The following is a 17,936-nucleotide window of genomic DNA, read 5'->3' as shown; positions in this document are numbered from 1 at the left end:
ATAATTTTCTTTTAAACTTCTTTCTGTATAAGTAAATATAAATAAGTCAATGTTTTTAGAGTGGTGTGTATATTATGAGACAGTAGAATCAGACGTTATGGCTATTAATATATGGTAATTTCGCTTGCTATGTGTTTTAAGAAGGTATTTTGTATTTTAACAGACGTTTTTAATCATTACTATTTTTTATGAAATTATTCACAAATGAGCCGTTGTACTAGATTTTTACCTGTTTAGGCCTACTTTTTCAGGTTATTTCGAAATAATTTTAATTTGGTAAAGTAATTTGTATTATAATTACTATTTGTAATGTTCATTTAACGTGTGGAATGGTTCTAGAACAAGGGACAGTGGCAAGTGGGAGTGAGAAAGGAACAGTGTTTCCCCGCCAACCGAGATAAAGACGGTAATTCCCCCCCTGTATGGGAACTGTGTGATAACTGCTCTCTCACGGTGTGGGAGAGAGAACGAGAATGGGAGTCCCCGATTTCGATGTGAAATTGAAAAGAGACAGATATGGGGAAGCCCAGAGTTCTGTGTGTAAAAGATTTTTTCATGTGTTGTAACTTGTTCTGTGATTGGCTTGTATCTGTAAGAGTGAATGAAGCGTGCGTGTGATTGGTCGGTGAGGTCATGTGACGTCTACTCCCTGCGTGGAGGAGACGAGTTCATGAGATCACCAGTCGTCTGTCGATTGCTGCCAGGCGAGGCCGCGTTTCGGCGGCTCGCTGTTTTTTCGTTGGGTGCAGCCCTGTTAGAGGTCGCACCATTTTTTTTGTACTTGCAGTAAAAATTTACTGAAGGATTTAATCGACGTTATTATTTTATTATTTAAATCTATTCAAGTGAACTGCGGGCAATTTTCGACGGGCAGATATATGTGTGAAACGAGTAAATGAAACATTGGGTTCAATTTGTTTATGAATTCTAGTTGAAAAAATAAAACCACGAAAATAGACGCTTTAAATCTTTTTATTTTTGTAAGTAACGAACCGTTACAAGATGTCTTCCAAACGACTATATATCTGTTTTTATATTTCAGTCAATAAAGGTAATAAAGCAGCTGGTTAAATAACCATTCTATAAAGCTGAGAAGTACTAGTTGGACTTGTTTCCCACGCTGTCGGTTGTCATTTGCTGATAAAATTGCCCGTTGTCACGTCTGTATGCCAGCGCTTCCGGCCGACCTTGGGCCGTGGTCGGCCGGTGGCATGAAACATGGCTCATTTTGCGTCGTTTCTATTTACATCGCGGTTTTCAGGAACGTAACCTCGACGTAAACCGAGGACTTACTGTATGACCATAATTTTCTTTGGGAATTTACATAAAGAATAAAGGTATACTACAAACACAATAATAAAATAACATGATTTTTTTTTTTTTAGTTGAGCTGTAAATGTTTCTGGTATAAATACTTAACAAGTACTCTTTTTCAAGTTTCACATACAAAGACTACCAGATAAATACTAACCACTGTGATAAGTTAGTTACATTACTAAGATTTTTAAAATTATTTATATTATCAAACTGTAATTAAACTCTTTCTTTGAATGGTTCCCTGACTGGGGAAGATTGATTTTTTTTTTGGACATATGTATGTTGTTACTTGTCACACTGTAAATCATAAGAAACCACAAAAATGGACAAAAAACATGAATATGCAAACATAGGAAAAAAAGGCCAAAATTAGCAGATTGCTGGGTTTGCGTGTACGTCTCAGAGTTGTCCAAGGTCGATTCTGTCTGTATTTACTGTTCTTGTTGCAACTGTCTCGTCTTCGTCAGCCCACTGTGTCCGCCTGGGCTGTAATATTTTTTTGACTAATTAATTCCACAGAATTTTTTGAGCTGTGTATGTTTAACTTTTTGATGTTGGCTGATTTAGGCTTGTTTTTTGTGTGTTTGCATGTGTTTTTCTGCCCGATATTGAGGCTTGTTATGACAAAGTGTAACCTGTAACGCGCATACCTGCCAACTTTGGCCAGTCCAAAAGCGGGAGGTTTTTTATTGGCGGGGGGGGGGGGGGGGGGGGGGGGGGGAATTTTGTTTATTTTGTAAATTTTGAATTTTTTTTTAAGAGTAAACCAGCATGATTAGCGCAAGCAATGGGCAAATTGTGTTCTAAAATAAAATACTTTAACAAACACTCTGCTTTTGTCACACTATCTTCTTTTCGACTTGTGTCACGAAAAACGTCTAATTTCTGATTTGATGCCATAGCATTGACGGCATGTTTCTTCGTATTTATATGCTTCACAATGTCTCCGGCATGCGAGACGAAAAAATCACGACACAAAGAACAAAATGCAGCATGTTCACCTTTCCTCGATTGCAAAATACACGGAAATTCGTCACTAAATGTCTTCTTGTACACAGCAAGATACTTCACTGTAGGCTTACTTAGCGCCATTTCTATTAAATCCATATTGCGGAGTAGGCCTACAACTAAACAACGCATACAAAATACTCATCACGCAACTGCTTCCACAAAATAATATTTTTATGAATACACCGTTGAATAAATTCGAAGACTGTACTATAATGCTACCTCTACACTTCGTCTGTGAGCACAGACGCGAACAAAGGCGAATTTTTTCGGGGACGAACAAACAATTCAAAAGTCAAAATTATGCATTTGGACAGCAACAGCAACATACACACACATACATTGTGGCCATGACAGTTTTCACGTTTCAAAAACATTTACCCAAAAATAAAATAGACAAAATGTAAGCCAAAATACAACTACGAAGTCATAAAGGCAAAACGTAAGGCTAGTTAATAATATTTTAAAAAAAATGCATTTTTAAACGTAATGTTAAAATTATTTAAAAGTCAAACATGATATATATTTCAAAAACTGGCATTATATTATAACAACTCCAGGACCAATACCAAGTATTGGCCGAACATCAGCCATGTACCAAATGAAAGCTGTAACATTTCTTAACAAAATATACTGTTCAGAATTTTTGTCTGGGCCGACACTTTTAATGCCGACGGACAGCAACAAGATCGCGCGCCCTGTTTTCCTTGCAGGCAATAACTTCACCCGCCCATTACAGGACCTGAAAAAAACCATTTTATTTCTCCGTTTAAAACTGAAATATATAAATCCAACTACAAGGTCCTAAACGCAAGATAAGATGCTGTGTATTTAACTAAAAAAAATAGTATTTATTAATAGTATTCTTTAAATTATATAAGATCAAAGAAGGTACATATTTCAAAAACCTGCATTTTATAAAAACGACTCCAGGACTCATACCAAGTATTGGCCGAACATCAGCCAAGTACCAAATGAAAGCTGTCACCTTACTTAACAAAATATACTGTTCAGAATTTTTGTCTGGGCCGACAGTTTTAATGCCGACGGACAGCAACAAGTTCGCGCGCTTAGTTTTACTTGCAGGCAATAGCTTCACCCGCCCATTACAGGACCTGAAAAAACCATTTTATTTCTCTGTTTAAAACTGAAATATAAAATTCGACCTACAAGGTCCAAAACGCAAGATATGGCGCTTTGTATTTAATTTAAAAACTTAGTATTTGTTAATAATATTATTAAAATTATTTAAGGTCAAATAAGTTACATATTTCAAAAACTTGCATTATATTAAAATGACTCCAGAACTCATACCAAGTATTGGCCGAACATCAGCCATATACCAAATGAAAGCTGTCACCTTACTTAACAAAATATACTGTTCAGAATTTTTGTCTGGGCCGACACTTTTAATGCCGACGGACAGCAACAAGATCGCGCGCCCAGTTTTACTTGCAGGCAATAACTTCACCCGCCCATTACAGGACCTGAAAAAACCATTTTATTTATCTGTTTAAAACTGAAATTTAAAAATCCACCTACAATATACTAAACGAAAGATATGGCGCTTTGTATTTAATTTAAAAACTTAGTATTTGTTAATAGTATTATTAAAATTATTTAAGGTCGAAAAAGGTACATATTTCAAAAACTTACTTTATATTAAAACGACTCCAGGACTCATACCAAGTATTGGCCGAACATCAGCCATGTACCAAATGAAAGCTGTCACCTTACTTAACAAAATATACTGTTCAGAATTTTTTTCTGGGCCAACACTTTTAATGCCGACGGACAGCAACAAGTTCGCGCGCCCAGTTTTACTTACAGGCAATAGCTTCACCCGCCCATTACAGGACCTAAAAAAAACCATTTTATTTCTCCGTTTAAAACTGAAATATATAAATACAACTACAAGGACCTAAACGAAAGATAATATGCTTTGTATTTAACTAAAAAAATAGTATTTATCAATAGTATTCTTTAATTTATATAAGGTCAAAGAAGGTACATATTTCAAAAATTTGCATTTTATAAAAACGACTCCAGGACTCATACCAAGTATTGGCCGAATATCAGCCATATACCAAATGAAAGCTGTAACATTTCTTAACAAAATATACTGTTCAGAATTTTTGTCTGGGCCGACACTTTTAATTCCGACGGACAGCAACAAGATCGCGCGCCCTGTTTTCCTTGCAGGCAATAACTTCACCCGCCCATTACAGGACCTGAAAAAAACCATTTTAATTCTCCGTTTAAAACTGAAATATATAAATCCAACTACAAGGTCCGAAACGCAAGATAAGATGCTTTGTATTTAACTAAAAAAAATAGTATTTATTAATAGTATTCTTTAAATTATATAAGATCAAAGAAGGTACATATTTCAAAAACCTGCATTTTATAAAAACGACTCCAGGACTCATACCAAGTATTGGCCGAACATCAGCCATGTACCAAATAAAAGCTGTCACCTTACTTAACAAAATATACTGTTCAGAATTTTTGTCTGGGCCGACACTTTTAATGCCGACGGACAGCAACAAGTTCGCGCGCCCAGTTTTACTTACAGGCAATAGCTTCACCCGCCCATTACAGGACCTAAAAAAAACCATTTTATTTCTCCGTTTAAAACTGAAATATATAAATACAACTACAAGGTCCTAAACGAAAGATAATATGCTTTGTATTTAACTAAAAAAAATAGTATTTATCAATAGTATTCTTTAATTTATATAAGGTCAAAGAAGGTACATATTTCAAAAATTTGCATTTTATAAAAACGACTCCAGGACTCATACCAAGTATTGGCCGAATATCAGCCATATACCAAATGAAAGCTGTAACATTTCTTAACAAAATATACTGTTCAGAATTTTTGTCTGGGCCGACAGTTTTAATGCCGACGGACAGCAACAAGTTCGCGCGCTTAGATTTACTTGCAGGCAATAGCTTCACCCGCCCATTACAGGACCTGAAAAAACCATTTTATTTCTCTGTTTAAAACTGAAATATAAAATTCGACCTACAAGGTCCTAAACGCAAGATAAGATGCTTTGTATTTAACTAAAAAAAATAGTATTTATTAATAGTATTCTTTAAATTATATAAGGTCAAAGAAGGTACATATTTCAAAAACCTGCATTTTATAAAAACGACTCCAGGACTCATACCAAGTATTGGCCGAACATCAGCCATGTACCAAATGAAAGCTGTCACCTTACTTAACAAAATATACTGTTCAGAATTTTTGTCTGTGCCGACAGTTTTAATGCCGACGGACAGCAACAAGTTCGCGCGCTTAGATTTACTTGCAGGCAATAACTTCACCCGGCCATTACAGGACCTGAAAAAACCATTTTATTTATCTGTTTAAAACTGAAATTTAAAAATCCACCTACAAGATACTAAAAGAAAGATATGGCGCTTTGTATTTAATTTAAAAACTTAGTATTTGTTAATAGTATTATTAAAATTATTTAAGGTCGAAAAAGGTACATATTTCAAAAACTTACTTTATATTAAAACGACTCCAGGACTCATACCAAGTATTGGCCGAACATCAGCCATGTACCAAATGAAAGCTGTCACCTTACTTAACAAAATATACTGTTCAGAATTTTTGTCTGGGCCAACACTTTTAATGCCGACGGACAGCAACAAGTTCGCGCGCCCAGTTTTACTTACAGGCAATAGCTTCACCCGCCCATTACAGGACCTAAAAAAAACCATTTTATTTCTCCGTTTAAAACTGAAATATATAAATACAACTACAAGGTCCTAAACGAAAGATAATATGCTTTGTATTTAACTAAAAAAATAGTATTTATCAATAGTATTCTTTAATTTATATAAGGTCAAAGAAGGTACATATTTCAAAAATTTGCATTTTATAAAAACGACTCCAGGACTCATACCAAGTATTGGCCGAATATCAGCCATATACCAAATGAAAGCTGTAACATTTCTTAACAAAATATACTGATCAGAATTTTTGTCTGGGCCGACACTTTTAATGCCGACGGACAGCAACAAGTTCGCGCGCCCAGTTTTACTTACAGGCAATAGCTTCACCCGCCCATTACAGGACCTAAAAAAAACCATTTTATTTCTCCGTTTAAAACTGAAATATATAAATACAACTACAAGGTCCTAAACGAAAGATAATATGCTTTGTATTTAACTAAAAAAAATAGTATTTATCAATAGTATTCTTTAATTTATATAAGGTCAAAGAAGGTACATATTTCAAAAATTTGCATTTTATAAAAACGACTCCAGGACTCATACCAAGTATTGGCCGAATATCAGCCATATACCAAATGAAAGCTGTAACATTTCTTAACAAAATATACTGTTCAGAATTTTTGTCTGGGCCGACAGTTTTAATGCCGACGGACAGCAACAAGTTCGCGCGCTTAGATTTACTTGCAGGCAATAGCTTCACCCGCCCATTACAGGACCTGAAAAAAACCATTTTATTTCTCTGTTTAAAACTGAAATATAAAATTCGACCTACAAGGTCCTAAACGCAAGATAAGATGCTTTGTATTTAACTAAAAAAAATAGTATTTATTAATAGTATTCTTTAAATTATATAAGGTCAAAGATGGTACATATTTCAAAAACCTGCATTTTATAAAAACGACTCCAGGACTCATACCAAGTATTGGCCGAACATCAGCCATGTACCAAATGAAAGCTGTCACCTTACTTAACAAAATATACTGTTCAGAATTTTTGTCTGGGCCAACACTTTTAATGCCGACGGACAGCAACAAGTTCGCGCGCCCAGTTTTACTTACAGGCAATAGCTTCACCCGCCCATTACAGGACCTAAAAAAAACCATTTTATTTCTCCGTTTAAAACTGAAATATATAAATACAACTACAAGGTCCTAAACGAAAGATAATATGCTTTGTATTTAACTAAAAAAATAGTATTTATCAATAGTATTCTTTAATTTATATAAGGTCAAAGAAGGTACATATTTCAAAAATTTGCATTTTATAAAAACGACTCCAGGACTCATACCAAGTATTGGCCGAATATCAGCCATATACCAAATGAAAGCTGTAACATTTCTTAACAAAATATACTGTTCAGAATTTTTGTCTGGGCCGACACTTTTAATGCCGACGGACAGCAACAAGTTCGCGCGCCCAGTTTTACTTACAGGCAATAGCTTCACCCGCCCATTACAGGACCTAAAAAAACCATTTTATTTCTCCGTTTAAAACTGAAATATATAAATACAACTACAAGGTCCTAAACGAAAGATAATATGCTTTGTATTTAACTAAAAAAAATAGTATTTATCAATAGTATTCTTTAATTTATATAAGGTCAAAGAAGGTACATATTTCAAAAATTTGCATTTTATAAAAACGACTCCAGGACTCATACCAAGTATTGGCCGAATATCAGCCATATACCAAATGAAAGCTGTAACATTTCTTAACAAAATATACTGTTCAGAATTTTTGTCTGGGCCGACAGTTTTAATGCCGACGGACAGCAACAAGTTCGCGCGCTTAGATTTACTTGCAGGCAATAGCTTCACCCGCCCATTACAGGACCTGAAAAAACCATTTTATTTCTCTGTTTAAAACTGAAATATAAAATTCGACCTACAAGGTCCTAAACGCAAGATAAGATGCTTTGTATTTAACTAAAAAAAATAGTATTTATTAATAGTATTCTTTAAATTATATAAGGTCAAAGATGGTACATATTTCAAAAACCTGCATTTTAAAAAAACGACTCCAGGACTCATACCAAGTATTGGCCGAACATCAGCCATAAACCAAATGAAAGCTGTCACCTTACTTAACAAAATATACTGTTCAGAATTTTTGTCTGGGCCGACACTTTTAATGCCGACGGACAGCAACAAGATCGCGCGCCCAGTTTTACTTGCAGGCAATAACTTCACCCGCCCATTACAGGACCTGAAAAAACCATTTTATTTATCTGTTTAAAACTGAAATTTAAAAATCCACCTACAAGATACTAAACGAAAGATATGGCGCTTTGTATTTAATTTAAAAACTTAGTATTTGTTAATAGTATTATTAAAATTATTTAAGGTCGAAAAAGGTACATATTTCAAAAACTTACTTTATATTAAAACGACTCCAGGACTCATACCAAGTATTGGCCGAACATCAGCCATAAACCAAATGAAAGCTGTCACCTTACTTAACAAAATATACTTTTCAGAATTTTTGTCTGGGCCGACACTTTTAATGCCGACGGACAGCAACAAGATCGCGTGCCCTGTTTTCCTTGCAGGCAATAGCTTCACCCGCCCATTACAGGACCTGAAAAAACCATTTTATTTCTCCGTTTAAAACTGAAATATAAAAATCCAACTACAAGGTCCTAAACGCAAGATATGACGCTTTGTATTTAACTAAGAAAAAATAGTATTTATTAATAGTATTCTTTAAAATATATAAGGTCAAAGAAGGTACATATTTCAAAAACTTGCATTTTATAAAAACGACTCCAGGACTCATACCAAGTATTGGCCGAATATCAGCCATGTACCAAGTGAAAGCTGTAACGTTTCTTAACAAAATATACTTTTCAGAATTTTTGTCTGGGCCTACACTTTTAATGCCGACGGACAGCAACAAGATCGCGTGCCCTGTTTTCCTTGCAGGCAATAGCTTCACTCGCCCATTACAGGCCCTGAAAAAACCATTTTATTTCTCCGTTTAAAACTGAAATATAAAAATCCAACTACAAGGTCCTAAACGCAATATATGGCGCTTTGTATTTAACTTAAATAATTGGTATTTATTCTAGTGTATAGGGTTTGCCCTGAGACACGCCTAGGTCCTACCTTAAATTGGCCCCTTTCCCACACACTTTAGCTTAGTTTAATTTAAGTTAGGAAAACATTTCAATTGTCATTCGAGTCAGGCTTTTCAGGGGGGGTTTTCCACGCTCCTGACTGGCTTTAGACACACGTAGAAAAGGGATGATAGTCGAAGTTCTGTCATTTATACTCGATCCTAAAACCGGACGATTCGACGGCCGGCCTGGAAATAACTTCTCATACACTCCAGAGTTCACACATTTTTTAAGCATATTACCATGGTGTTCGCAATAATTGGGGTTAATTGTTTCAAAATAAAACAATAATATACCATGTCATGCACTTTTTTAATACACAGTATTTGAATAAATTTTCCCTAACACATAAACCATACACGCTGACGTCATGAGTTTCTCAAGGTAACCTAATTTGGTACGTCTCTGGAGTTATACTTAATTTATAACCCATTTGCAAGAAGTCAAATGAATCGGAAACACATTGTCGAATAAAATTAGTAAGTATTAAATATTATATCTGTGACATCTTAATTATGTTACTTAGATACAGTGTGCTATCGGTACAAGAGTAAAATTTAACATTAGAGGTATGACAATTCATAATATTGTAAGTTTAATTGTACTTTTTTAATAACTACCAAAATACATACAAATTATGCAGATTTTCCTAGTTATATCCACTAAGAACACGGATATTTAATCATATAGGTAATTCATTTATTATTTATAGGGGAGACATTGAAGCAAACATTTTCTTTCAATTATTATACATATATGTGTAAGTATGCATGTGTATATATATATAAAGTCCACATTCGGCATTATCAATATGTATGTAATTGGGAAATTCATACATTGGAAGAATTTTTATAACTTGCAGGGTTATGCGGGATTGTGTAAAAAAATATGTACCTAACAATGAAAGGTGAGTATGTTAACATTTTCTAAATGAGGCTCAAAGATAAAGTTACGACACATTTTAAATTTACCTTTTTTGATTCAGGACCGTAGCTTATCAACTGTTCTGGTTCAGAAACTATCTTAATTATTACAAAGTACATCAGAATCCAGTGACGACCGGTGTATGAGCTGCAGCAGGGGAGTCAGTTTGCAAGCGCACTGACATTCACGACAAGCTTGATTCACCAATGCCCACAATGTCACAGAGGAGCCAGCGATTATCAACCAGTCGCAGCCACGCAGTGCGACGCTGCGTCTACTGGAAACAATTCTGAAGAGTTGGAATCTGCTGCATTCATTCGCTAGTTACCACAATAACAATACATTAGAATAATGTTGTTTATATACTATTGAGACCTTGCATGTGATGGTAACGGGCCAGCATCTCGTTACCTGTATTTAAGGGGCGAGAACATATCAATTAGTTCTGGAAAAAAAATTCCCAAGAATTATTAAAATAAAGTACATGAAAGATGCTGTTAATTGTACACCATACAATACACCATACAAAGTACATGCTGCATTTCAACAAATGTGCTTGCATGGTTAACGTAACGTTATATCAATGAGTAAATAGAAAATTTTATTCGAAATTTAGTCATTAGCCAACCCCAAGTGTGAAAGATATTCAAGCAATTATTTGCAATGTTGCAAATATGTTTTAAAATGGTGCAATTTATGGCTTACTTTTTCAATTTTTCTTTGTAATGAAACAAGAAACAACTTGCAACGTCACAAAAGGCTCGCTCAGGAAGGAGGGTGCAACCTCTCTTTGGAACGATCCTCTTGTTCAATGTCAAATGAGCTACTTGTCACTTGCATTTGTTATTTTCCTAGTGTTAACTAAGAGGTTTCTTATATTTCAATGGTGGTATACACCACAACACTTTATATTTGTTCGGTACATTCGTATAAGGGAAACTGTAATTACATAATCCAGAGAACATAACATCACTTGGAAACCACACGTACTAAGTGTAAGGTTCTATCATATAGTTAAACAAGTTTGGCTGGCAACAAACACAACAAATTATAATCGGCATTAAACGCAACATTCCCAGTCCATTGACCATAGTTCGAGTGCTTATAGAAGTTCTATATGAAACCAAATAAAAATAATTCTGTAATACTACTGTTATTATTCTCAAATGTATAGAAATATGGTTGTTCCTTCTTGTAATGGTACAGAACACAAAGGTTTACAGAAATATTGTGTCACTTAACAAACATTTGTATTTTTACATATAAACCCCTAATACGGTTCCAATTACAATTTATCTTAATCTGTTTTAGCACAATATTGAGCTTAAAATTTCTTATCCTAATTACACTTCTCAACTACCTATGCGGAAATCGGATCAAATTGTTTTCTAATAAATAAAAAATCGAATAAATAGATACTTCAGCCTACATAACACCATACAGTTTCTGCGAGAATATTTATTACGTACTCATAACACTTAAGAAAATGTTACACAAATCATTGCTTGATATTCATTCGTTCTTCTGTTCTGTCAACTGTGAACATAACGGGTGAATCATCGTGAAGTTATATATGTATCCTTTTGCGCACCTTTCTCTTTCACTGGCTAGCAATTTGTGACGTCACTCTGGAGATATTTTGCTAAAGTAGGCTATGTATACGGAAATATACGTTAATCTGAGTTTTACATTTTGTTAGAACGGCGGTTATCAACAAATGATGATTCTAATGGCAAATTTATTTTCATTCAAGTAAATAAATTAAGAAATTAGATACCTATAACTAATTTTATTGCCTCATTTATTACAAAATAAGTTTTTTTCTGTATTTTGTTTTGTCTCCGCCCAATTTAGGTTTCGAATGGACGAAAGCTACGATATCATTTAATTTTGACAATCTTTTTTTTTATATAGCCTGAAGTGATTTTATTATTTATTTCAGTGTAATACATTCACAACACAAGTTTGGCTAAATAATGTTAAACTTTTGTAGCAGTGACACCAGTTAACTGTTGTTTGCCACAACCGTAATAAATTATTTTGTGCACTATATATTGTGTACTATATATTGTACTAACAAAATACTAGGCAGGAAAATAATAACGCGGTAGTTTAGATACGGAAAAAAAATCATTTCGCTGGTTAGTACAACCTCATCCGAAAAAAAAAGCATTTATTTCAAAAATCAAGATTATATAATTAAAAATATGTCACTCTTGTAATATTAATATTGATTATTTAAAAATGTTGCATGGTTATTAATCGTTTCACAAAGCTTAAATATTTAAATTTTTCAAAAATTCGTACTTTTTATTCTGCAGTTTTAAATGCTAAATCTGCCACTCCTCTTCCCGGAACTTACCTAACACAATCTTTACTTCTCTACCTGCAGATTGTTATCCCTATTTCAAGTAATGCTAATTTTCTAGAGAAGGTTCTCCATTAAGAACATTTAATGGTTTTTTGAATAACACCTATCCCGAAGAACGCCGTTAAGTATTTTTAATGTGGCTAACGTAACTTACCCAAACATTTACACCAATATACAGTATTTTAAATGAATATTGTATACAACCAATCATTCAAATAATTGAACAGTGTTCGAAATTAAATTACCTTATCCCTCCAGCCATTCACACGATTAAACAATGTTTTAAATTAAGCTAACAAAACTTAACCAACCATCCAAATGACTTAAAAGTATTTTAAAAGTAGCTAACGTAATACAAAATACAAAACCAATGGTAAAATACCGGTAATCTACCTCAATTATCTCAACAAATATTAGCAGAATCATCACACATAATTAAAGAATCTCAAAAAACATTTATAAGAATTTTATGTAAATATTTTCATAAGTGCTTAAACTATGAAAAATTGCCAAAATAAATAGCCAAACAATAAAGCACGAATATCAAAAATTTGAATTTATATTTCGCCGTTTTTTGTTAGTTCTATCAACATAACATGACATCAATTAATAATATAATTAAATGAAAATATTTGGTTTGCGTTTACAACCGAAAATTTGGGACACGTTACAATTGTTCCGAAGTTAATGCAAGTTATTTTAATAACGCAAGTAAGCGTATCAGATATATTAATTCATGTAACAATATGAGCTAAATTTATTTTCTAAATGAAACGTATAAACATTAATACTAATAGTTCAGTTTATAATAAACTTGCATCTGTATGTATCCTACATAAAAATTTGTGACAAGGTTATAATTCAGAAATTCATTAAAAAATAAAACACTTATTGAAATGCTGTGCCTTTGTTTAAATAAACTTTACTCAGCTGTCAAAGTTGAGGCCTACACAAACAAAAAAATCATTTTCTCAAGATCAGTTGCTATAAAAACTTATTTTGACCATTCATATAACCCTACCTCCCTTACTTCGTGCAATAATCTTTGCTAAAATTAGTCTTTGTTTGCACAATAACACTCAGTTCTGACACGTTATAGTTTTAAAAGAGATGGTTATTTATTATTTAATTCATTTTTGTTGTTTTAGTGTTATTTGGGTAACTATATTACACACAGTCTAGCAGTTTGTCAATTCATATCATCAAACTACCATTCAAACCCGCGCTCGTAGGCAGTATCACCAACGAAAAGTATGCGCGCAGAACGTGAAAATATTCGTCCGCGGATCGGGCAGGCCTGTACACTTAGGCCATTCGATTTTTCGCAGTAATCACTTGACAGTGCACCAACTCATACGCCTCACTGAAGAGATAACAAGCGCCTTCAACGTAAAAGATTATGTAGTTGCGACGTTTTTAGACGTAGAAAAAGCCTTCGACAGAGTTTATAACGCGGGGCTAATCTATACAAACTATATCAAACAAATTTCCTGGTCTGCTATACCAAGCTAGTCGCGTCCTACCTAGAAGACAGAACGTTTACAGTATCAACTTAAAGAACTATGTCTGACATCAAACAAATAAGAGCAGGCGTACCACAGGGCAGTATTCTAGGCCCTGTTCTATTTAACATATATAGCCTTCTAGAGATTTGCCACGCCCCGAACACCGCCTAGTGAAGTTAGGCTGCTATGTGCTATGCAAACGACACGTTTCTGTATAGCAGATCATACACACTTCACCTAGCCACTACCAGACTGCATTAGCTTAGATTAAATTAGGCTAGGAAAAAAAACGGATGCATTAGCTGTGTGCTAGCAATGGTGTACGACCTGGCTTAGCAAAGTGAACACAACGATGTCCGAAGCTATTGTGTTTACTCGCGGAAATCTTCCACCTGTAGAACACAGGCCATAAATACGTTTGTTTGGCGAACAAATCCCACACAAGGACGTCGTAAAATATCTAGGCGTCCACATGGACAGGAAGCTTCTCTGGCACCATCATATAGATGCCTAGAGAATTCAAGCTGAGGTTAGACTAAGCTCACTATATCCAGTAATGAGCAGGCGATGTGGAGGCACAGTAACGAACGGTTTACTGTGCTCTACAAAACACTGATTCACCCTATTATTACGTACGCAGCCCCAGTCTGGGCAACCACTGCGAAAACACATTTATTAAAGCTGCAGCGAATTCAGAATAAATGTATTCGAATAGCTACAGACGCTCCAATGTATTACCCTACAGAAGCCTTGCATTGTGAAACGGACACGGAAACTTTGCAAGACTTTTACATTCGAACCCCAGAAACATTTTACGATAAATGCGTAAATAGTTAAAACCCACATGTTTTATCGCTCGGAAATTTTGATCCGGACGTAAGACAAAAATATAAGCGGCCGAAATCGCTCCTTGCCCACCGGCCGCCATAGTCGCGCGTGATTGGCCGCGCAGACTGCCAGCCAATGCGCGCGGAGCGAAAAAGCACAGTTCTTGCAATCCTAAGCTGGCAGCTCATAGTATTAAGTATTATTAAGTATAATATGGTTCTAATTGACATACAACGCCCAACACCGACGCAGCCCTCCCTGTAGGTCCTTCCGTGTAGGCGAAAAATACTGTCGTGTTTCGGCCCAGCAGGGCTCGAATTATCGTCTGATTTTCCACTTTTTTGGTCTCCTGAGACCTTGAATGGCGAAGCGCCCAAGAATAATCCCATACACATGTACACATTCATACTGATATTTCTAGTTTAAGAATGTGTGCTGGCTGGCATCATGGCGGGAACACGGACCAAACAGTCCAAGCTCACCACCTTCGCTTAGTAGTGCTTTTTTACTCTGTCCAACTCTTCTTCCAGAACAACCCTTCTGTTCCCGTAACCAACCTGCTTGTTAATTAATACATTAATTTTGCATCCAGCATGAATGAACCCAGGGTTTTCCCTCTGTCAATAGAGGCTTCACCTGGGCCCACCTTATCTAGTGTTAGTCTAGAGTAGTCAGTGAGGGGAGTTTGTCATGGCACTAATGGTGGCCATGGCTGACCAATTCCCTCCTAGCACATGATGCATGCGACCTCTCCTGCATGGCTAACCCCTGCATGATTAGAGCGTATAGGCTTCGGCCTGAGACGGACCTAGGTCTCTCCCTAACCCAGACCCCTCCCAAATACATTTGGTTTTAGTTAGGTTAAGAAAAAAAAGGAAACGCACAAAGCATCTAAGTAATCCATAAAACTTCTTTTACTCTTAGCAGTATTTATACTTATTTCACTTAAAAATTTTAATTTTGTCATCACATGTATTCACCAAAATAAAGAAAATAATTATTTCCTCATTAATGGAGCACTATGATCCAATTGTATCTGTAGGAGACTTTAGGGATAATACTTTAGAAAAACAATGAAACTACATATTTTGATTATCATGTATGAATAAAATGTTAGGTATCTGTTACATAACAACACTGATTGACAGCATTTTGACTCATACTCTAGCTCCTATTTTTAGAGTTAAAAGTTATTTTATCTAATTATCGTTAGCTTTAATTGCAATAGCAAAGTTAAGTCTTCGAATAGGCAGCAATAGAAGTTTTCCCGTTTTCAAATAGAATAACAGTGAACTATCGCAATGGCAGAAAATGTATTATACACCTGAACCGCGTCCTTAAGGATGGCACCTTGGCGCTACGACTCTCGTCTTACCAGCAACAAAGCGTGTTGCATGTTTTGTTCTCACCACGTAGAACAATACCAAGTTGTCATAAATAAGAGCACAACGCTTTGGTAGTGTAACATTTTACACGCAACTTTTTGTCAAATTTGTATTATTATAATATTCTCGTTCCTTTCCCATTATCGACTTGAAAAATCGGCTTCCACTGATCTTCTCAGGGCCGACGATACAACAGCGACTTCCGCCGAATTGTCCGCGAGTTGGTATTCACTATATTCCCAACAAAGAGCTCCTGTATTGGAAACCTCCAGGGCGTGACTGACTGCCTCTACGCCCTCCCCGCAGGCACACAGCCCGGGCGGGCGCCCCGGCTCCAGAGTGCCTGCAGCTGTCACCCCCGGTTCTTGTTGCGAGGCGAGCACCCCGAGTCGTCCACGAAACAAAGCTTTCAATCTGTGAAAAATTTGCCCAAAGCTGAATTTTTGCACAGTGGTAGAGCCTACTATGCTTAATAACATACCGAAAGTTTACTGCTGTAGACCTTGTACGTATCACCGAAAACGTGCAGTTAAGTCCTAGATGGCAGCGACTTACAGCAGTTCATTAAAATGATTCGCGTATACGCAGTTATTAACGTAGACTCTCCGTAAATGCATCCAAATAATCTAGAAACACCATTTTACACATTTATGTTAAAACATTTTCAAAATGTTAATACTAAAGGTACAATATTAATCGATGAAGTAATAAGAAGTGTCTTTTATTCACAACGAAAGAATTAAAAACACGATTAACATAAAGATATATGGTCCGCCGTAATAATCACTTTTACAAACGTTGTTGCATATTTTTAAAGCTTTAAAATGGTATATTGGTTAATTCTCTGACTCAATTGACCGGGCCTCTGAAAGGTTCCGAGCGTCGTAGTGTGTATCCTACCGTGTGGGTACTTAAGTCGCTCGGGTTGGAACAAATTTTGGTCTTAGGAAACAAAGTTTTTTAACATATGGAAAATTACATAAAACCTGAAATTTTGTACAGCAGCAGTATCAATATTTCTTAGTAACATATCAAAAGTTTACCGCTGCAAACCCTGTGCGTTGTACCAAAATCGTGCAGTTAAGGCCTAAGTTACAATTTCTTGCATTGACCCACAAAAATAAATTTTGTAAATGCAATTTCTATAGTATAATCTCATAATGAAGCCCAAAATGTTCTAGGAACTTAACTTCAATTGTTAAAAACAAACACATTTATAAAGATTAAATATATTTTCATTAAATAGGTAGTAGATTTCATTTCACTCCTTCTTTGTATCAATACAAAATAGTGATAATTCAATAAAATTGATTCAATTTTATTCATAAAAGTATGCAATCATTTCATCAATATTTTGTTATGACGTCACGTTAAACTATCGTCCATAAACCGACTTTACAGACAACCAATTTTTTTTTAATTTAAGAAAATAAAAATACAATTACATAAACATGAAAGGCCCCACGTAAAATTCATTTAAACCAACGAAGTTGCATATTTTTTAAGCTTTAACAAATGGTATATTGCTTAAGAGTGTGACTCCATTGATCTGCCCGCTGGCGCTGAAGCGTTCCGAGCGGCGTAATGTGTAGGCCTATTCTACTGCGGGAGGTGCTGAAGTCACTTGGGCTGCGGTGAATTTAGCTCTTAGGAAACTAACACTTTTAATATAAAAAAAACATAAACGCTGAATTTATTTAGTAGAGTTAGAATCAACGTTCTGTAGTAACATA

At 35.2% G+C, this 17,936-nt stretch overlaps 1 protein-coding gene and 1 long non-coding RNA gene across 2 annotated transcripts in view; both read right to left on the bottom strand.

Moving 5' to 3' along the window:
- LOC134536793 (multidrug resistance-associated protein 1-like) overlaps window positions 1-17,936 on the bottom strand; it is a 159,665-nt gene that overhangs the window by 42,328 nt on the left and 99,401 nt on the right.
- LOC134536796 (uncharacterized) lies at window positions 9,484-16,873 on the bottom strand. Its single transcript, XR_010075880.1, has 2 exons — window positions 11,475-16,873; window positions 9,484-10,391 (listed from the first exon to the last, which is right to left on the bottom strand). It is a non-coding gene; the product is annotated as an uncharacterized LOC134536796 (long non-coding RNA).

The sequence above is a fragment of the Bacillus rossius genome, chromosome 11 (genome assembly GCF_032445375.1).
Source record: "Bacillus rossius redtenbacheri isolate Brsri chromosome 11, Brsri_v3, whole genome shotgun sequence".
Classification (NCBI taxonomy): Eukaryota; Metazoa; Arthropoda; class Insecta; order Phasmatodea; family Bacillidae; genus Bacillus; species Bacillus rossius.
The sequence above is the reverse complement of the archived record's forward strand: the minus strand, read 5'-3'. Positions and strand labels throughout refer to the sequence as shown.